At 34.5% G+C, this 27840-nt stretch overlaps 2 pseudogenes; one reads left to right on the top strand and one right to left on the bottom strand.

Annotated features, from left to right (window-relative positions):
• The first annotated feature begins 1367 nt into the window (after positions 1–1367).
• On the top strand, positions 1368–9352 carry LOC138310557 (uncharacterized; annotated as a pseudogene).
• A 214-nt stretch (positions 9353–9566) lies between these two features.
• Positions 9567–26343, bottom strand: LOC138310124 (sulfotransferase 1B1-like; annotated as a pseudogene).
• Positions 26344–27840: the final 1497 nt, after the last annotated feature.

The following is a 27840-nucleotide window of genomic DNA, read 5'->3' as shown; positions in this document are numbered from 1 at the left end:
TCAACCTTGCTATATCGGTCAAATATGCTTGTTCTGGTGACATTCGGTTTAGACAATTTACACTGTATATATATTTCACTTTGTCATCGCTCGATCTACAAAACACGGAATATATATTAAAATGTACATATTACTTCAGGTCATTTAGTTTAGTATCATTGTATTGGCCTCGTTGGTCAAGCCTTGATTCATGTTTTGTCAGAAAGGCAGTAACAACTTGATCAATTTATATATCTCCTAAAGTATATATAGCTTATTGTATATAAATTGTGAAAAGATTTGTCTTACAGTATACATTTGTATAAAAGACAATAATCAACGTTTTTTCAACAAATCAGAAATACAGCTTTCACGCAAAAATATTTACCGGGTGTTCCACGTCAGCTCTTAACATTATCTATGGCCTAACTTTTATACTCACGCAGATTTTAATATGATGTTTAAACCAAAAAAACTAAAACTCAATGGTTTTTTTCAGCAAATTTCACACCAAAATAATTAATGGGTGTTTCACGTCTGCTCTTAACATTATTTGTCGCGTAATTTTATGCTAACGAAGATTTTAATATGATGTTTAAACCAAAAAAAACTAATACTCAATGTTTTTTCAGCAAATCAGAAAAACAGATTTCACACCAAAATAATTAACGTGTGTTTCACGTCTGCTCTTAACATTATTTGTCGCGTAATTTATATGCTAACGAAGATTTTAGTATGATGTTTAATCTAAAATGTCCCAAAATTTCGGGAACTACAATGCTTACAATGAAAATAATTAAATTTCACAAACGTATGATAATTAAGTGCTCAAAATGAATTTTGGCAGTACTGCCCAACATCATGATATGTATGTCTACAATGCAGTGGAATGAGTACTGGTTTTGGATTTTATTAGTTTAATGTGTTATTAACCGCCAGGGTAATGTAAGGACGTGCCAGGTTTGTTGGTGGAGGAAAGCCGGAGTACCCGGAGAAAAAACCACGACCAGCGGTCAGTACTTGGCATCTTCCCCACTTGGGATTCGAACCCGCATCCCAGAGGTGGAGGGCTTGCATTATATATGTGGAGACACCTTAACCAGCCGGCCACCGCGGCCCCCTGGCCATGAGTACACATGGTCAAACCAAGCAGCCAAGCTGTGGTCTACGCTTTCATGTAATATTAGTAATTATAAAGTGACTTCTTCAGATGTGATTTCATCTAAACATACATAAAACATTAAAAACCAAAACTATTACAGTGAATAGATTTTGTATTCTTGCAAATGCCTATAAAGCATCATATATGTTTGCTGATATCTTCGAATGATTTTCACATCTGAATGCATTAACACGTATGGTTTTCAATAGATAACTGAAGAAAAAACAAATTGTCAACATTTTTTGCTCATCAGTTATTGCATACCTATATCCTACCATTATTGAATGTGTACTTGAACCGACGACCACTCAACCATCACGGAAAAATAAAACAACTATTGTCTATTGTTTAATTGTATTTAGCTATTAGAAGCCAATTAGATTAAACCACACGGAACACCATACAATAACCTGTTGGACTTCTAGCTAGCTCACATACATACCAAGGTTTGAGAGGGAGGGGGTCTGCAAGTCTGATCACGATCATACAGTAGAGGTATGTGCTATTATATTTCTTTAATTACCATGTTCAGATTAACTACTTTCCTTTAGCTCACTTGGCCCGAAGGCGCGTCGCCCGTCGTCCGTCCGTCCGTCCGTACATCAAAATTTTCCTTAATTCGCTACTTGTCATAAAGTTCTACATGGATCGTAACTAAATTTGGCCATAAACATCCTTTGGGAAAGGGAACAGAATTTGTATCTATTGTGGCCCTTACCACGGGGGCAGAAGGGGCGGGGCGAGGTCCAATAGGGGAAAAAGAGGTAAATCTTTTAAATCGTTACAAGTCATAGAGTTCTACATGGATTGTAACCCTATTTTCCCCGGGGGCAGGAGGGGTGAGGCGTTAAAACATTAAATTCCTTCAGAAAAAAACAATGATTCTGTATTCAGAACATTACTTGGCATTACAAACCAGGTGAACTATAAGGCCCTCTGGGCCTCTTGGTTTTTTGGTATGAGAATATTCACAAATCTGTATGGCAAATAAACTTGAATCTGTTGTAGTTGGTATTAAAATCACCATATCACGAATCAAAGACCCTTAATTTTCAAATTAGATTAACATATTATTTAAAATGTTAAAACAATTATTTGCGATTAAAAATGTCTTAATGATAGAGAATAGGAATATGTATTCTAATCAGGTTGATTAAAATGATAGAGAATTCATTACGACACCGCCCTGAGGAATTCGAAATTTGCAATGTGGTGTTACTATAGCAATATTTAGTTTTTCTCAAAACGGAAAACCGAGTCAATGTGATTAATAATATATCCACGTGACTATATTAACAACAATGGAAAAGCACATCATATCTAATCTATAAATATATACATATATTTTGCAGATATAATCCGTTCGTAAATAATTCGTTTTATAGCAACATTTACACGCTTCTTTTGGCCACCAAATTCCATCGATTTTTTAAACTAAGTATAAATAAAAAAATGTTGCATTTGAAATATTTAGTACCTCCCTGTTTACTTTTAATAAACGTTTTCTAACTTTTCAGATTGAAATTGCCATGGTAGCTATCCGAAATATGCATAAATTAACTGAATTTGAAAATTTATATTTATTTGTAGTTTTTGTCTAATAACAAAAATAGACCACAATCTTGAACAAACTTAATATTTATGCAGAGTATGTTGGTACCTCAGATACATCTTTAAGAGAACAATACATTTTATTCAAGGATGCGACCATGCTTTCTAGATGCTTTCTAGCAAATAATTGCCACAATTGACTGTATTTCCACATGTTCAGTTCATAATTTTTGCATATCTAAGATGGTTACCATAGCAAATATACATTCCGTGATATACAACATTTTAATCACTATATATAACAAGTATGAAAATTTGACAGATTGGGTAGGGGGGTCAAAAAGGGAACTAAGTGAGTATTTCAGGACCAATGCGCCAAAGAGAAGGCCGACAGGAAGCCATCATGGATTTTAAATTTTATTCGAACGTTCAACAAGATAGCCGACAGGCAGTATCCATGGCCTTTAAATAGCATGTGGTGTGTTTTGGACATCAGTGGCATGCTCCAGTAAAATAGAACAACGAGAATGAAAGGGTTGTTAGTTGTTTATGTGTTTAGGTGGTGATGAATGTGTGTGTGATTATTGAGAGCCCTCTTGTGTGGACACATTTTTTTATGAGGGGGATGACCCCTGGACCCATACCCTGGCCATAGAATAGGCTGGGCGATAAAACATGTATTTTCGTCATCCTTAAATGACCCTTGCTGTTAAAAGGACGTTAATATAATCAAAATGTCTATGCTTCCTCTAATTCCCATAAACTACGAAAGAAATCTATCTCTAACATCCAATCTGATAAAAATACAGATCCTTGTAATTACTCCGTTCAAACGTAGTGATAAAAATTATCTGTATTTAAACCAGATTGTAAATTATACGTGTAAAACCTTTCTGACCATAGTTATGCCTATTGCAGTTGACACAAGGTTTCTGCATAATAATGCTTTATTTGAATTAACTAAACCGAATGTTCGATTTGTGTTCATTCAAATACGACAAAACATGTTCTTGCATCGGGAACATTATAGTGTTTAGGGGTTGATGGTCAGCGTTCATTCTATTGTATACGCATCACACGTTTCAGTGCATTTTCCTGTTGAAGTGATACGTTTTTGTAAGGCTAAAACTATGTACTTAGCTTAGTAGATTGGCAAAGTCCCGATAGTGACGACCTGTCGGGCGAAGCTTCCACCTCTGTGCGCTAGTGTAAGCTTTGTTTAAAATCACAGACCTTGTAGTCAAGCTGCTTTGACAACTCTATTTCCAAGTCTTATCAAACTCGGATTATTTCTTGAGAATGGCCAGTTAACGAGAAGCGACATATCTCCATGTCATTGTTTGTATCGTCTGTATGCGTTATGCAGCCAATTTTCACATGGTCACATACCAATCAATATTTTGTATATCAACTCGGTGTTTTAAGTTTTAGGGAATCGGTCAATTTTCCGATAATGACGTCATATTGTCCACATCCTCAGGGTGGTGTCACTTTTCGTATATATGGTGTTAAATCGCCCCAGAAAGATCTACAATAATTATCATGCTATCTTGGATTCTATAACATCCTATTTTCAGCAAATGTTCATAGATATAACTTACACAGACAGAGACACTGGATAACAGGCAGATTATGCATGTTTCACATTGAAAATAAATAATGTGATTAATTTCATGGCAGGTGATAATCTTTTATTTTAACACATCCAAACGTGTACAGTGTGTATATGCCTACGGCGATTCGTATTGGTCATTATCAATATTTCGTGATTCCGATAGATTTTGAACTGCGTGTTGAAGCGTATTTTCATTTGCATCAATAACAGGTAATTGTTTATTTAAAGTATAAGTAATAGAATATTGACTCTGTATTTTTGTTTGATTCATTAACCTCCTATCAACAGCTATGATCATGTAAAGACGGCCTCCAATGTATGCTGTGTGTTGCGTGTATGTTGTGCGAGGTGCGTGTTTTGGGAGACTGCGGAATATTCATGTTGTGTCTTCTTGTATATTGGAACTGCTGCCCTTTTTAATGCTATATCACTGAAGCATGCCGCCGAAGACACCAAGCTACATACCCCACCCGGTCAGTATATACTGACAACGGGCGAACCAGTCGTCCCACTCCCTGTATGCTGAGCGCTAAGCAGGGGCAGAAACTACCACTTTTATAGACTTTGGTGTGTCTCGGCCAGGGGACAGAACCCAGAGCCTGTGATACATAACATCTGATACTCTTGGTTATGTTATACGAAATGTAAAGTGTGTTAAGGATGCGAAAACTCATCGATTGTGGTAATGGTGTAACGTAAGTAAATTTGTAACTGATGAAAAATACCAATTCTTCTGTTTCTGTTTTTCATAAAAAATAAAATCAGAACCACGTGTCCGCGTTGGAACTTCTTTAAATACTAAATATGAAAATTCATTCAATAATGATTTAGCCTCACATGATGTAAGAAATATTATATATATTAAAAAAAGAATGAAAATGACACGGAAACACTTTAGCGTATTCGCATTTAAGTAACTATATCCGTATCTGTCTTATGTTTTAAGATTTAGAAGAATTTTGAAAGAAACAAATTCTGTTGTAAATTATATAGAGACAGGGCTAAATCGAAGTCAAAATGAACGATAATGATTCGAATTTTTTTTATAAAAAAAATAACAAATATTTAACATCGCTAGGCGGGCCCCATTTAGTCAAACAAGACGAAGTTAGCCGATATTGTAACGCCTGCCCGAACACTTCCGAGAACATGTCATGAACTTTCCGACTTCCGTTCGGCAATAATCATAACTTCTATGTCGACCAGTTTTAAATGAAGGCATGTTTATAAGTATCCACTTTCAACAACTGCTGTACGAAAGTTATTGAGAAATCATTATACATATTCTTTGATATAACTTAATTACAGCTACATCTACAAATATATACAATATCGGGGTCGAATCTAACTTGAGCTTTTGTTGATAGTTACGTATAGTCTGACTTTAAAGGAGCTGATCAGCGTTGGTATTCGAACTGGATTTCATGGCAAAATGCCAACGACGTCATAATGATAATGACGTCATTATATAGTGCAAATGAAACCACAAGATATAGCAACAACAGCTTCAATGATACACGGGAAAACACAATTATCTTACATAATTCAGCATAGGTAATGGAATCCCAGATAGATTAGAACCATAGATTAAAAAATATTAAATTCTTTATCTTTATACATATACTGTTATCTCTGTAGTTTGTTCGTTTGATTAAATTAACGTCCTATTGAAAGCCATGGTCAAGTCAGGATGCCCTTCCATGCATACGGTGTGTTGCGTGTATGAATTGCGTGGTGCGTGCTATGGGAGACTGTGGTATATTGGTGTTTTGTCTTCTTGTATAGTGAAACTCTTTTCATGTTATATCACGTGCCACGCACGTGCCACCGAAGACTTCAAACATTACACCTCACATAGTTACATACTGGTAAAGGGCGAAACAGTCGCCCCATTCCGATATGCTAAGGACTAAGCGGGAGCTACTACTAACTACTAGAAACTACTACTTTTTTTTACTTTGGTGTGTCTCGGCCAGGGGACAGAACCCAGAGACTACCTCAGAGGGGCGTAGATACAGAACTGTCACATCCGCACCGGATTGCTACTGTTTTGTATATATACGAAATTACTTACATTTCCATTAATATATAAATACAATATGTATATATATCTTTTACGTTTGACTATGTAATATTAAATGTGCAGGGTATAAAATAATTAAATTAGAAGACAATATATGACAACAGCAGCTTCAATGGTACACGGGCAAACAAAACCATACACAACTAAGTTTAGGTATATAATTTTTTATAATGATATATAAATTCTGTTTTCTTTTACATTTCAGATGATGGAACAGTTTCGAACAGTAATGTTGATGCTGATCGCATTCAGTATAGGTTTGTTGTGTCAATTCATAAGCATACCACGGGCTGTTAACATACCACGAAAGGTCACCATGACACGGAATGGAGTTCAGCGTATACCGCCACCACCAAAGACTATTCTAACTGCTCAGGTAATCAGCGAGACTGTATTTTATGCTGAATCGTTTAACTCAAGTTTTGTCTACACCCCACGGTACCCGGTTCGGACTTGTGACACCAACATGACTTACATAGACTTCACCAGTGTTTTCACAATAGAGCAGAACGCTCGCATCAAGAAGTGTATGTCGACACATGAACACGATCATGCAATTGGACGTAAAGAAGAGCTTGCTGGACGAGCTTTACGCTGGACGATTCACTCGTATCTTGACCACAAAAGTTTTTTGATAGAAGCAGGTGGTCACAAAGGACTTGATACTGGTCAGTTCAACACCCGATACCATCCTGGCATATACATTGTCCTTGAGCCGGTGCCAGAGTTTTATAGCCATTTAAAGGAGAAATTTAAAGCATCTCCAAACGTAATTATCTATAAGTTTGGCGTTGACGTAGCTGATGGGAAATTCTATATTGACGGTAACAGAAATGATGGAGCCAATATATTTGGAAATGTCAAAGCTAAAAGTGATACTTTGAAGGCAGCGAGAATTGTAAATGTTTCGAAGTTTTTTTGAGAAGTTATCTGTAAAGAGTAGGAAAGTTGATCTTATTACAATGAACTGTGAAGGATGCGAGTTTGCTATATTGGACGTTCTCCTCTCAACAGACTATATACATCACTTCCAGAATATTCAATTTCAGCATCATGTCATTCCGAGGATATGTTATCCAGTCCAACGATTTTGTTGGTACCAAGAACTTCTACAAAAGACCCACAAACTAAAGTACCAATTTAAATATATTTGGGAGAGCTGGAGTCGAATAGAATCGTCTCCTAGTAAACATTAATTGTGGATTTGATCCTAATAAAGGTTATGCTTAACACCGTCACTTTTCACGCCACATTTTCACGTGTATACCTCCACAGGATTTACCTGAATTTGGTTAGCAATTATAGGAGAATGAAAGCAAAGTGAACAACAGCATATTTAATGATGCATGCTAGCGCCTCATTTCGCTAGCGCGCTACATTAAATTTGCCATTGTCCAGTTGGCTTTAAGCCTCTCACAATTGTAAACTGACTGCAATTTAATACTTCATTTCCGTTTGATAGCACGTTTGAATTAATGAAATCTCGATAGATTTCGCATATATAATGGATAAACATTATACTATTGTCCAGCTCGAAAAAGCCGTTTTCCGTGGTCGTTTCACAATAAATGGATGACAGTTCATGTACTCAGCAACACCGTCTTCGTTGAGTAAGGTAACACAGTGTGGTTGCAGTGAATAAGTATCCGTCCATGATGTTCCGACTTACTGAGTATATAGAACTAATATTTTCCACTCTCTGCGTTAGTCACTAAAATATTGTAAGACACGAAGTCATAGTAGCAGTAACGTTGATATCCGTGATATTATCATACTTCTGGTAGTAACAACCGCCAAATAGACAAATTAAATTATTTCGTCACAATATATGTCCAGAAGTATTTTGTTTTCATCCATTGGTTGTTTTACATAGAATTGGACATAACTATCCAATCATATAAAAGTGGTATTGTTAATTTGATAACAATAACAAATAAAACACACACACATACACACTTTTTTGTTTTAAAAAATCCGGACGATTACATTTGGTAAGGCAATGATTGTAATGATGTCAACTTCATCGTCTTGAATTGTTTTCGTCGTTCGCACAACTTTACATTAAAACAGCCCCCACCCTCCAAAAAAAGGAAACAAGCTAATAAAATAAAAAGGTGACTTTGCATTTGGTAATTGATCGATATTTCAGATACATGTACCTCTTGTACTTTATGTATCAATCATTTCCGCACACATATCTTAGATGAACAAACAATAAAATTGTCATATATGTTAATTGAATGGAGGTAACTCCAATATTGCTATAACTTAACATTTCGTATGTATGTACAAGGATAAAGTAATTCGAATTTTAATGGAAAACGAGAATATGTTACCATGGTTTTGTGACTTGAACGTTTACTTAATCAGTATATTATATAAAAAGGGCCTATATACACTTATTCACGATGAACATAAAGTACTGGATAAATTATCCTTGCCACCAGACCCTAAGTTATCAAGATTTCCTCAGCAGAACTAGACTATCCCAAATACTAGATTATCTCCCCATAGTTTGAAATTTGAAAAGTACAAACAGACATATCACAGAGATAAAAAAAATATCAAACCAAAACTTAATATTTCAGAGACTTTTAACCAGTCTGAGGGTAAACAGATAAAGTCAGATTTATATCCAAATACCCTTCAATAGACTATGTGTATAATTGGTTTGGTTTTATTTAGTTTAACGTCCTACTAACAGCCATGGTCATGTAAAGAAGGGCCATGTTTGTTGGTGGAGGAAAGCTGCAGTACCCGGAGAAAAACCATCGGCCAGCGTTCAGTACCTGGCAAATGCCCACATGGGATTCGAACCCACTTCCCAGAAGTGAAGAGCTTGTGGTTTTATATCGGGACATCTTAACCACTCGGACACTGCGGACCCGAAGTGTATTATGCTTTAAAAACTTTATAAAGACATTCGTCATTGCATTCGGTCGCTTGTGCTATGTAAAGTCACTATAACATTTAATACAATTATAACTTATAAATTCGATCTTATTTTATAATGTAATAATTTTAATTTGTTTTGTTAATTTGAAATAAAAATTTCGTTTGTTTTTATCAATGTAAACCTACCACGAATATTATAATATGTAGCTAACGCATTTTAGATACAATATTCAAAATTAGATAATTACTTAAAATGTTATAAACACGTTCATTTATCACAATTCGTTTAAATTCTTTAATCATCAATAACGCATGATGTGTTTTTATCACAATGTGTATTCTATTTTAAGATCAATGTCCGCCATTTTTTCCTCCATCACCTTATCAAACATTTCGTTCTGTGCGACAGTAAACCAGTTCTTCCAGTCACCCATCTCACCTAAAACAACAAAACAAAAACAAATAGTTTAGGTTTTTATATCTAAAGAAAATTACGACGTTTTAGTTTAACCAATCTGATTAAAATACAGATCCTTATAATCACTCCGTTAAGTCAAACGTAGTGATAATAAGGATCTGTATTTTAAATAGATTGTAGTTTAACATACATTGTAGTAGATGACACATATGAACATGTGCTCCAATTCAAAACGGCCTTATCTACATCATCACATAAAATAAAATTATTCATCGAATTGAAATGAATGCTTATTTTAAATCCAATTTGAAAGGGACACAAATCCCTACCTTTTCTGTAGAAAGGATTTCTTCCGTCCTTTCCCATCATAGTCTCGCTTTCATTTTCGTTCTTGGCTTTTGACATTGCACTAAACTGACATTTGCTTGTCACTTCGTCGAGGAATGCAGGATCCTGGTTGGCATCGAGATGTTCTCAGATTTTCTGAACACAGCTTCGTAGATCCTGTAATGTCGATATAACCATGGTGATATACTAGGTATACGTATTAGAAAAGATAGATTGTCTGTCCCTCTATCAAGGTCGCACGATGAATTCATATAGAATTACACACAAAAAAAGTATAAAGTTTACATTTTTTTCAATACACTTATGTCATATTTAAACAAGGACATTTAACGACAATAACGGATTTTAGAAAATTATATATATACATTTTACGTTAATATACTTTAAAAGTTACACCGTTAAACCAATGTTGCCCTTTAATTTTAAACTTTGGCCCTAGATGACCCAGAATGTCGATACAAACACCCAACACTTTGCACACATTACAGTAACCCTACCTGGTAGGACATTATATCTAATCAACCAAACCAAACTGTTCATGGGCTTATGAACACAAAGAAATACAACACAAAAGATCCAGTATGAGATAGTGAATTGCGTATAAATATACGGTCAGACCACGAAACGAAATTATGGTCTGCAATTTCGTTTCTGTTTTTAAGTATGTTATAAGTAATTGTTAAGTGATAGTTACAGATTAATAAACATGCATAAGACAAATGATTTTTACAGTGCATACATTCTGTATTTAGTGTAATGTAACTAGTGTTTTTTACTTAATAGCATAATACACGTTTTTTCTATCCATTTAGATGATATTGCACGATATATGAAATAGCACGTCAAAATTTACGCCCAGCAACCTTGAGTGTTTACGATACATGATAAACATTTTTGATTTCGTTGCTTCAATATTCGTTTTTCCATAAAAACAGAAAATGTTTCCACACATGGTAACAGTTTTTCGTTTGTATATATGATAACGAGTTCAAATGCGTTGGTGCCGACATTGAAAAGTCTTAATTAACAAAGCAAAACAAAAGCATTAAATGAAACATCCTTCGGGAATTTGAAATAATTTCCAAACATAAAGACTGCAGTATTTCAAAACATTTTCGATTCCAAACAAAATTTAAGGAATCAACTTTACATACAAAATTAATTCAAGTAACAAGTACATGTATATGGCGTTGATATGTGATTATGTATACCTACCTTTTTCATATCCTCGTATGATATTATGAGAACTGAGATGTCCGGATTTGTCTTCTTGAAGTCTAACAAGGATTTCACTTGTTGGAACCAGCTATTGTATGGAACTGAAATAGGAAGTAAAAATGTGGAAAGGACAAAAGGTTTTGACTTGCTCAATCAAACATAAAAAAATACATTTAAAGCGACAAAATACAAATATATGTGTAGCATTAAAATACAGAAATACATGGTTGGTATCTTACAATGCAAAATTTATTTTGGTACGAGATTAAGGAAAGCCGAGATGACATTTGCTTCAGTTACAATTGAAATGCAGTGCAATTAATTATTATAATGTTTTCTCTGACATTTTGTTTTTCTCCAATCTGTTTCAGCATCGATATACAGGTGTATGCTTACAAATTACAGATATAACTGAAACAAAATGCACTGTTGGCTAAATTAATCGAAATGAAACTTAAGAGATTTCTGACGATTTCAATTTTAATCAGTATTATTTAAAGATGCTCCATCGCCAACAGAGCATAAATGATATTCATCATTTGAACAATAATTGGTGTTAAATCGTGTATATATATATGCCTAATTAACAGAAAAAATAACATAAAATAATTTATTTTGCCTTTGGTGCATGCTCAATCATTACTTCATTCTATAAAGGATATAGTGCCACGGAATTTTTTCGGGATGCAATTAATTATTTTTCATATTTTTAACTTGAAGTAAAATTAGAAGCTTTAACTTTTCAATGGTGGTAATGGTGTAAAGTAAGTAACTTTTGTAACTTTGGCATCACTTACATATTGCAGTCTCCCAAGTCACGCGCGCATTTCACACAGGCAACACATTACATACTTGAACGACCATCCTGATTATCAACCCGTAAACGTCCATCCGATATCAGCGTCATCTCAGCACGAGTGAATAGTTATCGGCAGTCAGTACCAATAAGTTAGGTGTATATACATCGGAAATAATTATGTGCAAATATAATTGAAGTAGAAGTTATGTCCTTTATGCACTGATTGTGTCACAGAAATTCGCGTTAAAAGCAAGCTTAAGATTTTTTCATTTATAATTGATTTATTATTTATTGATATAAATGTTCTTTTATCTATGTTATCATAACACATATCCTTACTCTGTCACTTTCAATATACACCCTTTACAGGATTCAAATATGCTCCACCGCCGAGTGATGAAACAATATTAATGATTTGGACACTAATCGATGTTAAACATATATATATATATCCGACATTGTATTATTTGTATTCTTCCTCATTGATTGTTTATATCTTGTCTCTTAGCAAATGACGTCATGAATTATGACGTCATAATACGTCTTCAATAAACAGTCTGAAGAGCTCCCTTGAATGGGGCGAAAGCGCTCACTAGTCAGTCGTTATTGTTTTTATTTCTTATAGATTTCGTCCGTAAGGATTTTTCTTTAAATTTATCATATATATATATATATATATATATATATATTTACATGAAATAGTAAATACAAGCATTTTCACAAGTCAAAAACAACTTTGAATTGCAGCAAAAACCAGTCCTATTGTGCTTTTGAGACACTTTTTCTTTTATAATAAGCTATCAGTAATACGATCATATACTTGGTAATACATAGCTTTTAAATAAAAAGATTTGGTGCCTATCAATCCGTTGTCTAGCGATAGCCTTGTAGATCGTCCGGCATTAAAATACATACACTTTTATAATACCTTTCTTTGCTATTTTAAGTTCTAAAAGTATTGTACGTAAAAATAGCTCAATTACATACCTTAATAAAAACTGAACGTCTTTAAAAGATCATGCAGAAATTTGAATTAAATCGTCTTCAAACGACACTTATTGTTGGCTAGTCTACCTACAAGTACTCAATTCATTTTGTTTTTATTCTTAATTACCGGTTAACACAATATGTTTATTTCCCAACCCGCAAGTTATCTGACCGTATATTGCGTCATGGTCCAATAATTATAACTTGTCAAACATACAGGTAAGCCACAGTATCAAGCTAACAGGTACCTCAAGGTGACCATCGATAGATGGCCATAAAAAAGAGGGCAGAATCGTTGCCTTCTGTGTTTGCACGGCTTTATGAGAATGGGGGCAGTATCATTGTACATGTGCGTGATAATAAACTTAGGACCTACCGAACGTATAAAAATAATCTTGCTCCGGAACCATATGTGACGTTAATAATGAACTATAAACATCGACAAACCTTAGCCAAATTTCGTTTTGGGAACTTGAGACGGGACGGTATTCTCATCCTGTTATCGGGATCAACCAACTAAATAAAAAAGACCTTCGAAATGGCCCCTGTGTTTACACAAGATTGAGCCCAGGATAGAATTTTAACCCGGCCACTGATTGGCTGGCTAATTATGAATTTCAAAAGTAAAAATGTTTTCTGACAGGTTATTATTCCTAGATAACCATAATATCAATTTGGAAATTCATATTGAGATTTAGGTTCAAAATATCAATTTTGATAATGAATAGGTAAAAACATTAGAATTTCAGGATATTTTAGTGCAACATGCGCCTGATTTCAATAAAGCTACCCTGGTTGGACTTTGAGCAGAAGGACCCAAACTTTTTTTCTATCTAGTGTTATATGAGAACCTAGACTTTAATTATAGAACACAATACCTAACTAATATTTCTTTGTTTTAATAATACAGTACAAAACTTTAACAAAGTTTAACACTGTGGTCTATGTAAAATCATTTAGTTGGTTGCTCTCTATAGCGAACGCAACCGGAAGTATAAGAGTCAGTCACTGGAGCCGAGTGAGTCCATGGATACAAAGGTGAGTCGCCAAGTTTTAGAATAATATGTGTCACTGTGACTATGCATGCAGTTTATTTAGAATTTGCCAGTAAGTTAATGGTACATATAACGTAGATCCAGGTAATTAGCACGGCCGTAAACGTGTGACATGTGCGTTTAACATCAGATGGGTACGATCACATGGGTGCGCGGTGCATGGTCTCCTCAGTTGTCAGAATTTAGTTCACAGAACTGTATGCATGTTCCAGTTTAGGTGAACCAGGAATTAGCGGTCAAATCAAGAAATTGGGGGGTCAGTCATCTCTGCCATATTGGAGTGCCGAGAGCCATAAAGGTATAAACATAAGTAATTGGTAACATTAAGGGGAGACAATTACATTGTAATACATAATGTCTAGTTTGGGGTGTGGTATTTAGACATGCCCTGCAGGTAGGGCGTTAGAATTGTACCTGCTGCCCCTATTGCATGATCGTAAAAGGCGACTAAATTTGGGATCTTATATTTTCTCTTCTTTCTAACCGACTTTATCTTTCCTAATGCCTCCCTTGGCACCACCTCACTTTTGGCCTTGAGTTGAGCGTTCGCCACTGTGAGGAAGGCTCTGGGTTCTGTCCCCTGGCCGAGACACACCAAAGTCTATAAAAGTGGTAGTTTCTGCTCCTGCTTAGCGTTCAGCATACAAGGAGTGGGACGACTGGTTCGCCCGTTGTCAGTATAATGTGACCGGGTGGGGTGTGTTGCTTGGTGTCTTCGGCGGCATGCTTCAGTGATATAGCACTATAAAAAGGGCAAAAGTTCCACTATACAAGAAGACACAACACGAACGTACCGCAGTCTCCCAAAACACGCACCTTGCACAACATGCACGCAATACACGCATGCATGGGAGGCCGTCCTTACATGACCATAGCTGTTAATAGGACGTTAATAAATCAAACAAACAATGAATAAAACTGTCTTCGAGATTTCAGAATCTGAATATTGTGTAATTCCAAACAAACTTACAGGGGTCAACTTCATATACAATTTTTTTATTTAAGTACCAAGTATATGGCGTTGATTATGTATACATACCCTTTTCATCTCCCCGTATGATATTATCAGAATAGGTACATGTATATCCGGATTTGTCTTCGTGAAGTCTAACCAGGACTTCACATGCTGGAACCAGCTATTGTATGGAACTGAAATATATTTGAATTGAAACCAAAAAGGTGTTGACCTGCTCATCCATAAAAAAAAAAATAAGAAGATGTCTAATGCCGTAATGCGATAGAATGTCTATTTATGTATTGTATAAATACTACCTGCATTAGAAACGACAGTGCGTAGTGACGAGGATTTCACTGTTACCCAAGGCGAGAATGACAGTGATATTACGAGTTTTACACTCGGCACTGCAACCATCTTATGCAGATACATGTAGTATTGGTTTAACTATACCAAACATCTAGAAACAAAACTAGTTTTCAAGTATTTGCATTCTATTACAGTACTTAATGCGTCTAACATTCCCTCGAAACGAGCGCGAAACGCAAACGAAATGTTAAACGAAAACGAACGAAAACGCAAACGAAAAACGAATAGCGTAAAACGAAAAACGCGTTTCGTCAAGCGCTAAACGCAAAACGAAAAACGCAAACGAAAAACGTAAACAAAGTGGAAGCGTGACCGGAAGACCAGAATGCAATCATAAATGTCGATCGGGACTCCGGTAGCTTAGTGATCTGGATTCTGAAAGCGATGTCTATTTTACGTTCGCAATTTTGATTAAGTACGATTTATCATTATGAAAAATATATCTTGTCTTAGAAAATATGCTATTGTTATAAATATATTACCAATGAGTATGTAATTACGTATATATATCCAAGCATTAATACATTTTTCAACTTATAAAGCGAGATTTTAAAAATAATTATAAAACATGCATGTGTATTTATAAGTCTGCTCTGAATTTGTCACACATACTAGTACTGTTTTATAGAAATTATCAGTTTTAGAAAAGAAAACACTTCAGAAGAACTTCTTATTTCAGTGTAGGTATTGTGAACATGTACGTTTGACTACTGCAAGTATAAACCCTAGGTCTAGCGGTTAGGTAGTTATATATGACATGTATATATATGACTCCAGAGGAGGTCCCCGTACCCGTTATATAGATATCAATGTGGACACTGTAGCATTTACCCGACCCATTTGGAGGTCTTATATAAATTTGCTTTATAATTCATGGACAACACATGTACAACACTCTACCCCTCTCCATCCCCACTCCCCCTCTCGATTTACCTGCTTTCATTTATACCATTTGTTATTTGACAGCGGCATATTTTGATTTTGTGTCAACTTGTATCACACCTGGTCAAGTGCAGTCACCCTTGAACAATGGCTCACTGATAGCCTCAGACGCGCTCGGCCCCTCACATGTATATTTAGGCTACGATGTATAATACGCGTACGTGACCCCGTGCATGTACATGTACCAAAGCATATCACAAAAACAACAATGTTGTGTTATTCTAGTTATTACAGAAAACCAGCTCTATGATGTTTTATTCCTCGTGTGTTTTGTTACATCAACATACCAATAAAATACATGATCAATTATATCAATGGCGAATACGTGTAAATACAGAGATACAGTTGAATGTACATGTATCTACTGTCAGTTCGTGTTGGACGATTATGTATATATATATAAGTCAATTATGATTTGATATCTATTGACTTCGGTACGTTCTTAATTTCACATAAAATATGTAAAAAAAAGTATTCGTTCTATGGTTGAGATATTATTAATTGTGTTATTTTATTATTAGAATAGTGTGTATCTTTTTATAATGAATGCACCAGTGAGTTACAATGTATATATATATTATGACCAGCAGTACGGCGTCCTGTGGCGTGAGTTCACACCTGTCAGTAATCCTTCAGTCCACTTTTTAGAGCCCCGCGGGTGTTACAATAGTATATTGTACCTGTCCCCCTGCAGCACATACACGTGTATAGCTAGTACTATGTAAGACCTTGTAGAAAGGTATACAAATGATCCTTACTATCAAACAATGTGTGTAGGTTACATGTATCAAATGTAATTAATGTCTAGCTACAAAAGGATTTTTTTAAAAATTATTTGTGTATGTTTACTACATTGTCCAGAACACGTAAATTTAACGGCCTTCACCGTCGTTTGACTCCACTTTTAGTTTAGTCAACACATACGCAGTCAACCATTCCTAATCTGATATCAATGAATAACATCCGGTAAACGAATTGGAACGCACGCAAACGCAAACGAACGAAAGCCAAAACGAATCAAAACGCAAACGAACGCAAACAAAATCGAATAAAAACGCAAACGAACGAAAACGCGAAACGCAAACGAAAAACGTTCGACGAAACGAAACTAAACGAAAGAAACGCAAACGAATCTAAAACACGTTTGAGGGAATGTTAGACGCATTAAGTACTGTAGAATATTTTTCTTATTTTTCTTAAAAGTCGAAAGATCAACGTCGACATTAAAATAACAAATTAGCGTACACAACGCTTAAATAAAGCGGGATGTAATTTTCAAACCTCACAAAAATCATTCAAAAAGTATATTATTGTTTTCTAGTCTCATGCAATGTTGAAATTTTAACATTTTCGTAAATCTCCGGCTTCGTCCCGTCGTCATTAGGAAACACATTGACGACACACACTACATACATAGGATGCCGTCCATACATGACCTTGGCTGTTAAAAGGACGTTAAAATAATCAGACAAACAAATCTGAAGAATTGAATGCGTTTTAACTTGTGTTGTCAGCTTTATCATGAACTCCTGTTAAAACAAGTATCTTAAAGTATTAATAAGTACACAAAACAATATTGATTACATCCATCAAACAACGTGTAATTTGGCTTGTTGTACAATATCTGACATTTTTTTCTTTTCTCCATGTTACTCCAGCGTCGAAAACAATTGTAACATTCATGTCGGCTAGTTCAATCGGAGTGGAACATGTAAGTGGCCTTAGGATTTCATTTTCAAACATTTTTCTCAACATTGTAGGGACACTATTAATTTTATGTACTTACTCTTTTCGCAGACATATAATTCAATGAAGTTAATTTTCCAATTTCCCCCTGTACACTTTCAATCCCGGAACGCGAAGCTGCTTTAGAAAGGAGCGCATAGACACGGCCGTATCTTTGGGGTTTCTATAGACGTAGATCACCTTACACTTCCCTTCCAGTAAAAACGTGGGGAGGTGTTGTGGATAAAAGTGGGATTTGAATATCCTTGGGCTATTGCATTTATCAAAAGTGCCAATGTCGCCAAATTCCATAGACGGATCCGCGTGTACGCTGTATTCAGCTTTTCCGGTTTGTAACATACGTACAATTTCATAGGCCCATTGTGTTCCTGAACAAATAAGACATATAACACATATCAAATACTCGATTTCAATCTATTTTAGTTTTGCTATGCTGACGAAGAATGGCTATTTGATCTATTTAAAGAAGGTATAGATGAACAGTGTATTTCAAATAATAAATTGCATAACGAAAACTATATGATGCTAGGCTACTTATAGAATATGACACACATATGTGCAGACAATAAAAGCTAATTTAAATATAATTATGTTATATGTGTTATGTGCTACAATTAGGCTATCACAAACACACATATATATACACATTTAAAACATAGCTGCGATGTCATCTATTGTTGTTTTTGTACTTCAACTCCCGGATTATCGGATGATTACCTTTTAATGTTCTATAGATTACCTAACTGTCTTATATGTGACTCTAATATAAGACAGTCACTTATAAGACAGTAAAAAGTAGAATATGGGAGAGTTACACAATACGGGTGAGTATATGTCTCCGGGCATAATCCCATAATTATGTTAACACACAACCTGCCGGAATATTCAATTATTTTGTAATCAAAATTACGAAAATATTCCACACAATGAATATGAAAAGAATATAATTAATGTAATCCTTTATTGATGCGTAATTAAACACATCCACAAAATTTCTGTATATATCCCAGACCCAGTGTTCCTCCTTTATTACGAATTCACCATTTAACTCTTCTGTACAGCATTAACTCCAATTTCCGCTTAACTCTTCTGTACAGCATTACATTAACTTCAAATTCCGCTTTATGAATCTTTGATTTTTTTGTACATACTTTTGATTTTAAATTTCCAAATCATCTACACTGTAGTTTTGCAATTATTTTGATATTGTTTCAATAATATTTCAGAATTTCACCTAAATTCCATTGGCTAGTTGAATGAAATTGCACATGGTATTAATACATCCAAGATTGTCCCTAGTGAGGTCAAAATTTTAAATCTTCTGAACTGGCACCAACTGTTTTGAACTAGCCTGGAAATCACATGACGCTTTCAAACAAACGCCTAAATTGAAAGTCTAGTTTCATATGTCATTTCTTCACTACATCAGACATTGGAAAGAAATGTCATTTTAGTAATAATAAACTTTACTATGACAGCCTTATTTTATCGCTTAAATTTAGAAGGTTATATCCCTCCATTAATGTTGGTGGACTTGATGAAAATGCTTTTACAGATAGTTGTCCAACCCAAAACCATGCTTCATGCATTCCGTTAAAGTGAACAGTCGGGCAAGGATGGCTAAAGTCGGTAAAAATGGTGTGAATGTATCCAGTATAATTTCTTATGAAATGGAAAAATAAAATCTCTCGTCAAAATCTGTCTGCGTACGAAGAAATTGATTTAAAGTTTGGGAGTTCTAAAACATCCCCCCGGCTCACTATGTCCGTAGTTACATTTCCACGCAGCCTCGCTTTCAATGCTTTCAACTTTTCTTTACTTTAATGGTCAAAATTGGGAAACTATAAGCAGAACTGGACCGTCGTATTAATATGTGAGAACTTTTGGAAGGCCAATGAACGCATTAAGACTGGTTTTCTTTGCCCGACTATTCACTTTAATGAATGCTATTCATCACATATAACACAGGCAAAGGTAATTTTATGTTGCCATTGTCTATATTGAATTTTTCATGACTGAATGCACATTAGTAGAGTTACCAGAGATCATAGACAAAGGGAAAAATTAGCTTATATTAGAAATACAAGAGTACTTTATTAACACAAAGTCTTGCTATGTTTTAAGCTAGAGATAAGTATCAAACTGTACAAGATGTGGGAAAGGAAAAAATATATCATCGATTATTATCCTTATTGTTAGTGTCGGCGATGGAGAAACTTTAAATCTTTAAAGAGAGTATTTTGAATATGACAGGATGATGATAGAATATGTGTATTGAAAACATAAACACAATTTATATATAACTACAACGACCATTTTCATTGCCTTAAATATGTACTTTATTAGTCAATAAGGGACATAATTGTTGTTTGTAAATTCGTTTGGGATTGACTGATACCATGTCATAATGGCGTGATTTAATGGAAAACACTTCTTTGAATGAATTAGAATTTTTTCATTTTTAACATAATGAGTCAACGTTATCCATCATACAGTCAATTCAACTATTGTTATCAGCATACAGTCAATTCAACTATTGTTATCCATCATACAGTCAATTCAACTATTGTTATCCATCATACAGTCAATTCAACTATTGTTATCCATCATACAGTCAATTCAACTATTGTTATCCATCATACAGTCAATTCAACTATTGTTATCCATCATACAGTCAATTCAACTATTGTTATCCATCATACAGTCAATTCAACTGTTGTTATCCATCATACAGTCAATTCAACTATTGTTATCCATCATACAGTCAATTCAACTATTGTTATCCATCATACAGTCAATTCAACTATTGTTATCCATCATACAGTCAATTCAACTGTTGTTATCCAGCATACAGTCAATTCAACTATTGTTATCAGCATACAGTCAATGCAACTATTGTTATCCATCATACAGTCAATTCAACTATTGTTATCCATCATACAGTCAATTCAACTGTTGTTATCCAGCATACAGTCAATTCAACTAATGTTATCCAGCATGAAAAGTCATACGAGTCAAATATAAACTTTGACCATATTGGTCAGTCGACTGCTCTCAAAAATTGTGACATGGTTGTCAGTATAATGTGACCGGGTGGGGTGTGTTGCTTGGTGTCTTCGGCGGCATGCTTCAGTGATATAGCACTATAAAAAGGGCAAAAGTTCCACTATACAAGAAGACACAACATGAATATACCGCAGTCTCCCAAAACACGCACCTCGCACAACATACACGCAACACACCGCATACATGGGAGGCCGGCCTTACATGACCATAGCTGTTAATAGGACGTTAATTAATCAAACAAACAAACATTACGGTATCACAGTATGAATTCATCATATGCATGTCATTGTTTGGTCTGTATTTTCGATTCAAAAGATGAGAGCGCGCAATGTATCATACATTATGGGTTAACCGAGAACTATCTGACGGTTATAACCAGTGATGTCATGGTCAATGAAGAGTAGGATAAATCCCATTTGTTTTTTTTTTAAGAAAAAACAATAATCTTTAAATTACTTTAATACATTAAATGTTTTATAAATATCCATTGACAGACGCATTGATGGGAACATGCTTTAAACATTAATTTTCCAGTAGTTTTGCAGGTGGTCTGAGTATTGTTAATATTGTTAAAGAAAATATATTTACCAAAAATTATCAAAAGTCGTTTGTTCTTACTTGAAAATGTATGGGAGGTCAAATTAATGATGGAAGAAGTTGACGAAATACGTCAATCAAATATGAAACTGTTAAGTATTAGAAACGAAAATTACAAACCTTGTCTAAAATCAAATTAAGTGTTTAAATGAAAGTTACGCAAGTAATAAAACATTATGTGAAATCAACAGTTCATTAACATGAATATTTGTCTTAACCATTTTAAGCCTAAATGCTTCCCCATGTTCACGAATAGTTTTATATAACCTCGTATATCTAAATCATTATACCTAAATATGCTGCATATAGTGACCCATAAGCTACTGCATACCATGTAGCATACAGGGAGTGGGACGACTGGTTCGCCCGTTGTCAGTATAATGTGACCAGGTTGTGTATGTTGCTTGGTGTCTTCGGCGGCACACTTCAGTGATATAGCACTTAAAAAGGCAACAGTTCCACTGTACAAGACGACGTAACATGAATATACCGCATTCTCCAAAAAAGCGCACCTCGCACTACATATACATACATGAGAGGACATCCTTACTTGGCCCTGGCTGTTTGTAGGGCGTAAATTAATCAAATAAACAAACAAACACATTATTAAAAAATGATAACAGATCTATTAAATATGTTTCAAATCACTATTCTATGTCAATATATACGCAGCTTATTTTTACTAACTGCAGATAATTATTTTTCTGCATTATCGCACATACTGAGCGATAACTACTGCATGATACATCATTTTCATCTCGGCTTTCCTAAGTCTCACACCAAAATAAACCTTGTATTGTAAGATACTATCCATTTATTCACTATTTATCCTGCAACTGTCCCACATACTGACCGATTACTACTTCCAAATTAACCTGTTCTTTATCCGTCAATACGATTACGTGAAATCATGAACATTTGACGAAACTTTTTCTAACTTGACCCAGAAGTTTAACCTTCCAATGAATGAAATGCGATTCATTCCCGCTAAAACGTGACGTCACAGTCACCGAAATAATGTAATTGCAGTGTTGCCTTTTTCTAGGTTCATGGCAAAGGTTAGAGCGAATATACGTACCCGGCCTACTATACCTTTCCGCCGGGTGCGAAAGGGTGCCAATGTGTCCTAGTGGTGTACTGTCTCAGAAAATCACTCGGGCACACATTTCCATACCGTTTGTAGATTTCCAAAAATTTTATGCGTATACATTTATATATTACTTTTGTCCAAAACAAACATAACCACCGTTCTTAATATTTACCGTACCGCTCAGAAGACGTCAAGTTCACAATTTGTTGACTGGCCCTATATTTTTCCTTCAAAAAGATATTCAAATGTAGAAGCAGTTTTAAAAGGGCAAGAGTTCTATTATACAAGATGACACAAGCGAACATACCGCAGTCTCCAAAAACACGCACCACGCACTTGACACACGTTACAAAACATATTCTACATAAGAGGCCGTCCTTACGTGATACTGGCTATAAAAAAGTACTATAAGTTAGTCGACCAAACCGACACATGTAGCATAAGCCAGTTATAGTTTTGTGTTGTTGATAATTATTCACGTAAAATTCGTTGCGCACAAGTATTTGAAAATCGAATAAAAAAAACGCCTTATAAAATCTAAAGACCAACATAATAAAGCTTTCGTCAAATTGGAATGCATGTCCTTTTCACATACAAGTTGCAAGTCTAAAGAAGATAGTCACATTTTTTTACCTTTTCTGTAGAAAAGATTTCTGCCGTCATTCCCCATCTTAGTCTCGCTTTCATTTTCGTTTTTAGCTTTTGACATTTCACTAAACTGCCATTTGTCTGCCACCTCGTCGAGAAATTCTGGATCCTGCTTGGTGTCGAGATATTTTGCGATCTTCTGAACACAGCTTCGTAGATCCTGTAATGTTGTATTTACTGCCTATATGTTGCGACTAAGTCCAATGTATGAAAATTTGCAATATAAACATTGTTGGAAATATATTTCGTTTAATATTATTGTCAATGGATTGAAGTAGTTTTTTATGTTTGTATATCAGCTTTATCAATATGACTATGGTAGCATCTGTTATTGTTAAGTCGTTGTCCGTGGCAACATACGTGAAACCACTTTTTCCCGTTAAAACATTGGCTGTTTTTTCAATTGAATATACAAACGTATTTGTTAGAATTTTCAAACACTTTACCAATTTTCCCTTTAATCGGGAATAACTAGTTTCAAATATAAACATAGGTTGTCATATTTTCGACATGCATTGGTGTGTAATATACTTTTGGTGTTCAATCATGTCTGTCATGGTGCGCTTATCTTATGCGCACCATTGGTTCTACCATACAAACAAACTTGACATAAACATGTAATTGATAGATGTCTTATTTACGCATTATCAAAGTTATCATTTTCAAAGTTATATGTGACAGAATTTGTACACTCAAGAATTAAGAAGAGTTTATAAGGTATAGCTATGAGTTGAAAAAGTACAAATACGAGCTGAAAACGATTTCTGCCATTCTTAATTTTGTTTCTTTAATATTGATTCCGAATGCATTGGTGCCGACATTTTAAAACAATCTGTTGGATTAGCAAAGGAAACCAACATCATTGAATGAATACTGCCTTTGGGAGTTTAGAACATTTTTTCCAAACGCAATTTTAGCAAATGCGCTTTAAAAATGTACATGTATTAAGTGTTATAACATTATAAAACGAGTTCCACTATATAAGACACAACCCGGATATACCGCAGTGTTCCAAAACATGCCCCTCACACGCATAAAACACCACATACAGATGTATAAGGGGCGTCCTCAAATGACCTGGGTTGTTAATAACACGTAAAAATGATAAACCAAATCTATAAGCTTATCCACAGTGAAACAGAGGCATAGAATATCTTAGGAAAATACTGGCTCCAAACTTACGATAAAGCGTTCAACATTGAGTACTTTCTTTGCAAATGTAGCACCACAAAATGGTTAGACCTCCGGAAAATACCAACCATATTCCAGTAGGCCTTAATTCAATGACAGTTTATTATCCTGACATGTTCTAATCAAACCCGGTAAGGCATATTGAATATTAATCTTTTTGGCTATAGCAAAATATTAATTAAGCACAAACCACTTTTCTTTAAACAGTGGTGTAAGAGCGGGATATCTAAAATCAAACATGTATGGAATAATACAGAAAGATTTATAACGTCAGAAGCATTACACAATAAAATAATCAACAGACATAGCTGGATATCAGAATTTGCTTAAAAAAAGAAGGCAATACCTAGTAACTGGTTACAAATCTTAGAAAACCAACAAGAAGATGCCCAAGAAATAACCAAGATCACCGACGATCTATGTCTAATATGTAATGAGAAAATTATAAATACACCTAGGACCTCAAAAGTTTTTAAACACATTTTGTATAGCAATAGCTCAAAAACTAAATAAATGAACAAACGGGAACACTACATTAATAACGAGGATATGAATTGGGAACTAATTTGGCAACCAATCAAATATTCAATAGCAGATTAAAATGTAAGGGTTTTCAATGGTAACTTATACAAAGAATAGTAAGCACAGAACATTAAATTAAGCTAATGACGAAAATTTTATATTCAGGCACACTAAAAATAATTTAAACAGAACAGCAAACATATTTGGATTGGATGGGCCATTGGAAAAATTGACTACGATATTAGAAAATGAAGTGTGATTGTAATAGAATGAGAGAATGTAGAATGAGTCAATGAGAGGGGTGTAAAACAATATACAACATAACAAGCGTTACGGAAATATTAGATATAATATTGAATGAACGAGGAGTAAGTAAGAGAACGATAGTATTTGAGAAATTGTAATAAAAATGAGAGAGAATGAGAGATATCTGTACAACAAAAGGAAAGAATAGTGCGATGATATGCTGAAGTTAAGACGATCATATATAACAAAATGCTAAAAACTAAAATTGAGAAAGTTAGTGAATGATGACTATGTTCACGTTGTTTACATGTAAAATGTTTTATGCAATAAAATATAAAAATAAACCAAATCTAACCGAATATACGGTCAAATAATGAAGTTGTGGTTTAGTTTTATTTTACTTTTTGACAGTGTTATTTGTAATTGTAAGGTGATGTCTGCATGTATGTTTTCATTTAAACATACTTCAGGAATGAAAAACATGATTTATACAGTACATAAATTCAGTGTTATAACCAATGTTTAGTTATCATACATATTTGTTTGTCACAGCTTAAATAACCAAACTTGATGATTTACTATATATTACAAAATAACAAAATATATACAGAACAAACAAACAAAGCTATGGAACATGTAGCTTTAAATATCGGCATAGATATAATGCCCTGTAATTTATAAGACATTTGACCTATTTCTACAGTATGTGATATATATACCAATGTTGAGGTTCATTGTAATCGATAAATTGACCGTGATACATCCTCAATTAAATGATGACAATACTGGTACGATACAGCATGACTTGTACTCATAGCTAACTGAAAGGAAATCATATACCTGAGTACCGCACTGGTACATTATTGTTTCGGCTTCATTGACCACTAACTTAATCTAAGTCTAACTCATATATATTTACATAGGACCTGCACACTTATATAGGTTGTACTTAGTATACTTTTCGCTAAGTATGCCGCCGGTGCGCATTATCTGTCCTTGCGGGGAGGTATTGATTCTGACGTGATATGTTTGCGAGCTTAATGCCATATGATTTCGGATAAATTGACGCGATATTCGCTTACAGAAATGACTGCACATTCAATATTTTCCAGTATGGGAGATACGTCTGTAATAAACATGTTAAACTGTCTAGTCGGAGAGACTCAATCATGTACACTTTGTTCCATGTCGAAAGACATAATCTTATTTCCATTTACCTCAAAGAAATCAGCATTTTAAACTCAATATGAACATTTTTCCATCTTACCATTGGGTCAACTCAGACTTTTATCGTTTTATCAACATGGGTTTTCTCGTGTGCTTTAGCCAACATTTTTTATCTCGTACAATTATTTTACAAAATAAAAATTTACATTCTGTGTTTTAGTTCTTACTAGCCTATGTCGTATCCTGGTCTTTAAGCTGCAGTCATTATTTTACTTCTATCTGGATCTTTAAAACTGATGCATGTCTTGTAGTTAGGCCCTAAAGACCTTAGTTGTCAATGAGCCGTAAAACTGAAACAAACAGGTAAATCCTATATAAATATGTTAGCAAGGAAGCTTCAGTTAGTGTCAATAGTATCCATGTCATACAACCTTGATATTAACTGCCAATATGTTTATTATTAATATTTAGAAGATTGATAAATAAATGTACTTGAAGACTGACATTAAAATGCCTTAAGTCTCTAGTAAGAAGAGTTATAAAATATACGATGAGTCATCTTCATAGAGCAGACGTTTGATGTTAACAAATAATTTGGAGTTGTCATGTTGGCATTCATCCTCTCATAACTTCCAAATGAAAATAGATGATTGTTTAAAAAGTTGATTACCGTGATAAAGCATATTTTTTTATGAATTTAATTCATAAAAAAATAGTTTGGTTTTTTGTGCTTCCTACGTATCTAGGCGCATGTTTCATTATGAGATGGGATATGTCACTGTATTTGTACAATGTATTAATGACATTATTGCTCCTGCTTAATGTGAAATTGGTGACTGGAAGAACTGGTTCACTGTCGCACAGAACGAGATGTTTGTTAAGGTGTTGACAGAAACGATTTTCGAGCATTGATTAGAAATCAAGTTATACCGAATAATTGCAAGTGTATGAAATCCAATAATTATTATTATAATATAAACCACATTATTACGATTAAAAAATTGCAGGAATGGATATACTATCATGTGGTGTCAATATTTTGTTCAATTTTTCATCAGACCCAAGGCACTTTAAGTAAATATTACAACCAAATTGATGATCGTGATACTAATAGATATCATTTATTATGTGGATATAGGTCTCAACTATGGGAATTCATACTTATACATACTTTACCATTGTTAATGTTTA

This window comes from Argopecten irradians, chromosome 16 (assembly GCF_041381155.1).
Source record: "Argopecten irradians isolate NY chromosome 16, Ai_NY, whole genome shotgun sequence".
NCBI lineage: Eukaryota > Metazoa > Mollusca > Bivalvia > Pectinida > Pectinidae > Argopecten > Argopecten irradians.
Note: the sequence above shows the minus strand (reverse complement) of the source record. Positions and strands in the feature narration are given on the sequence as shown.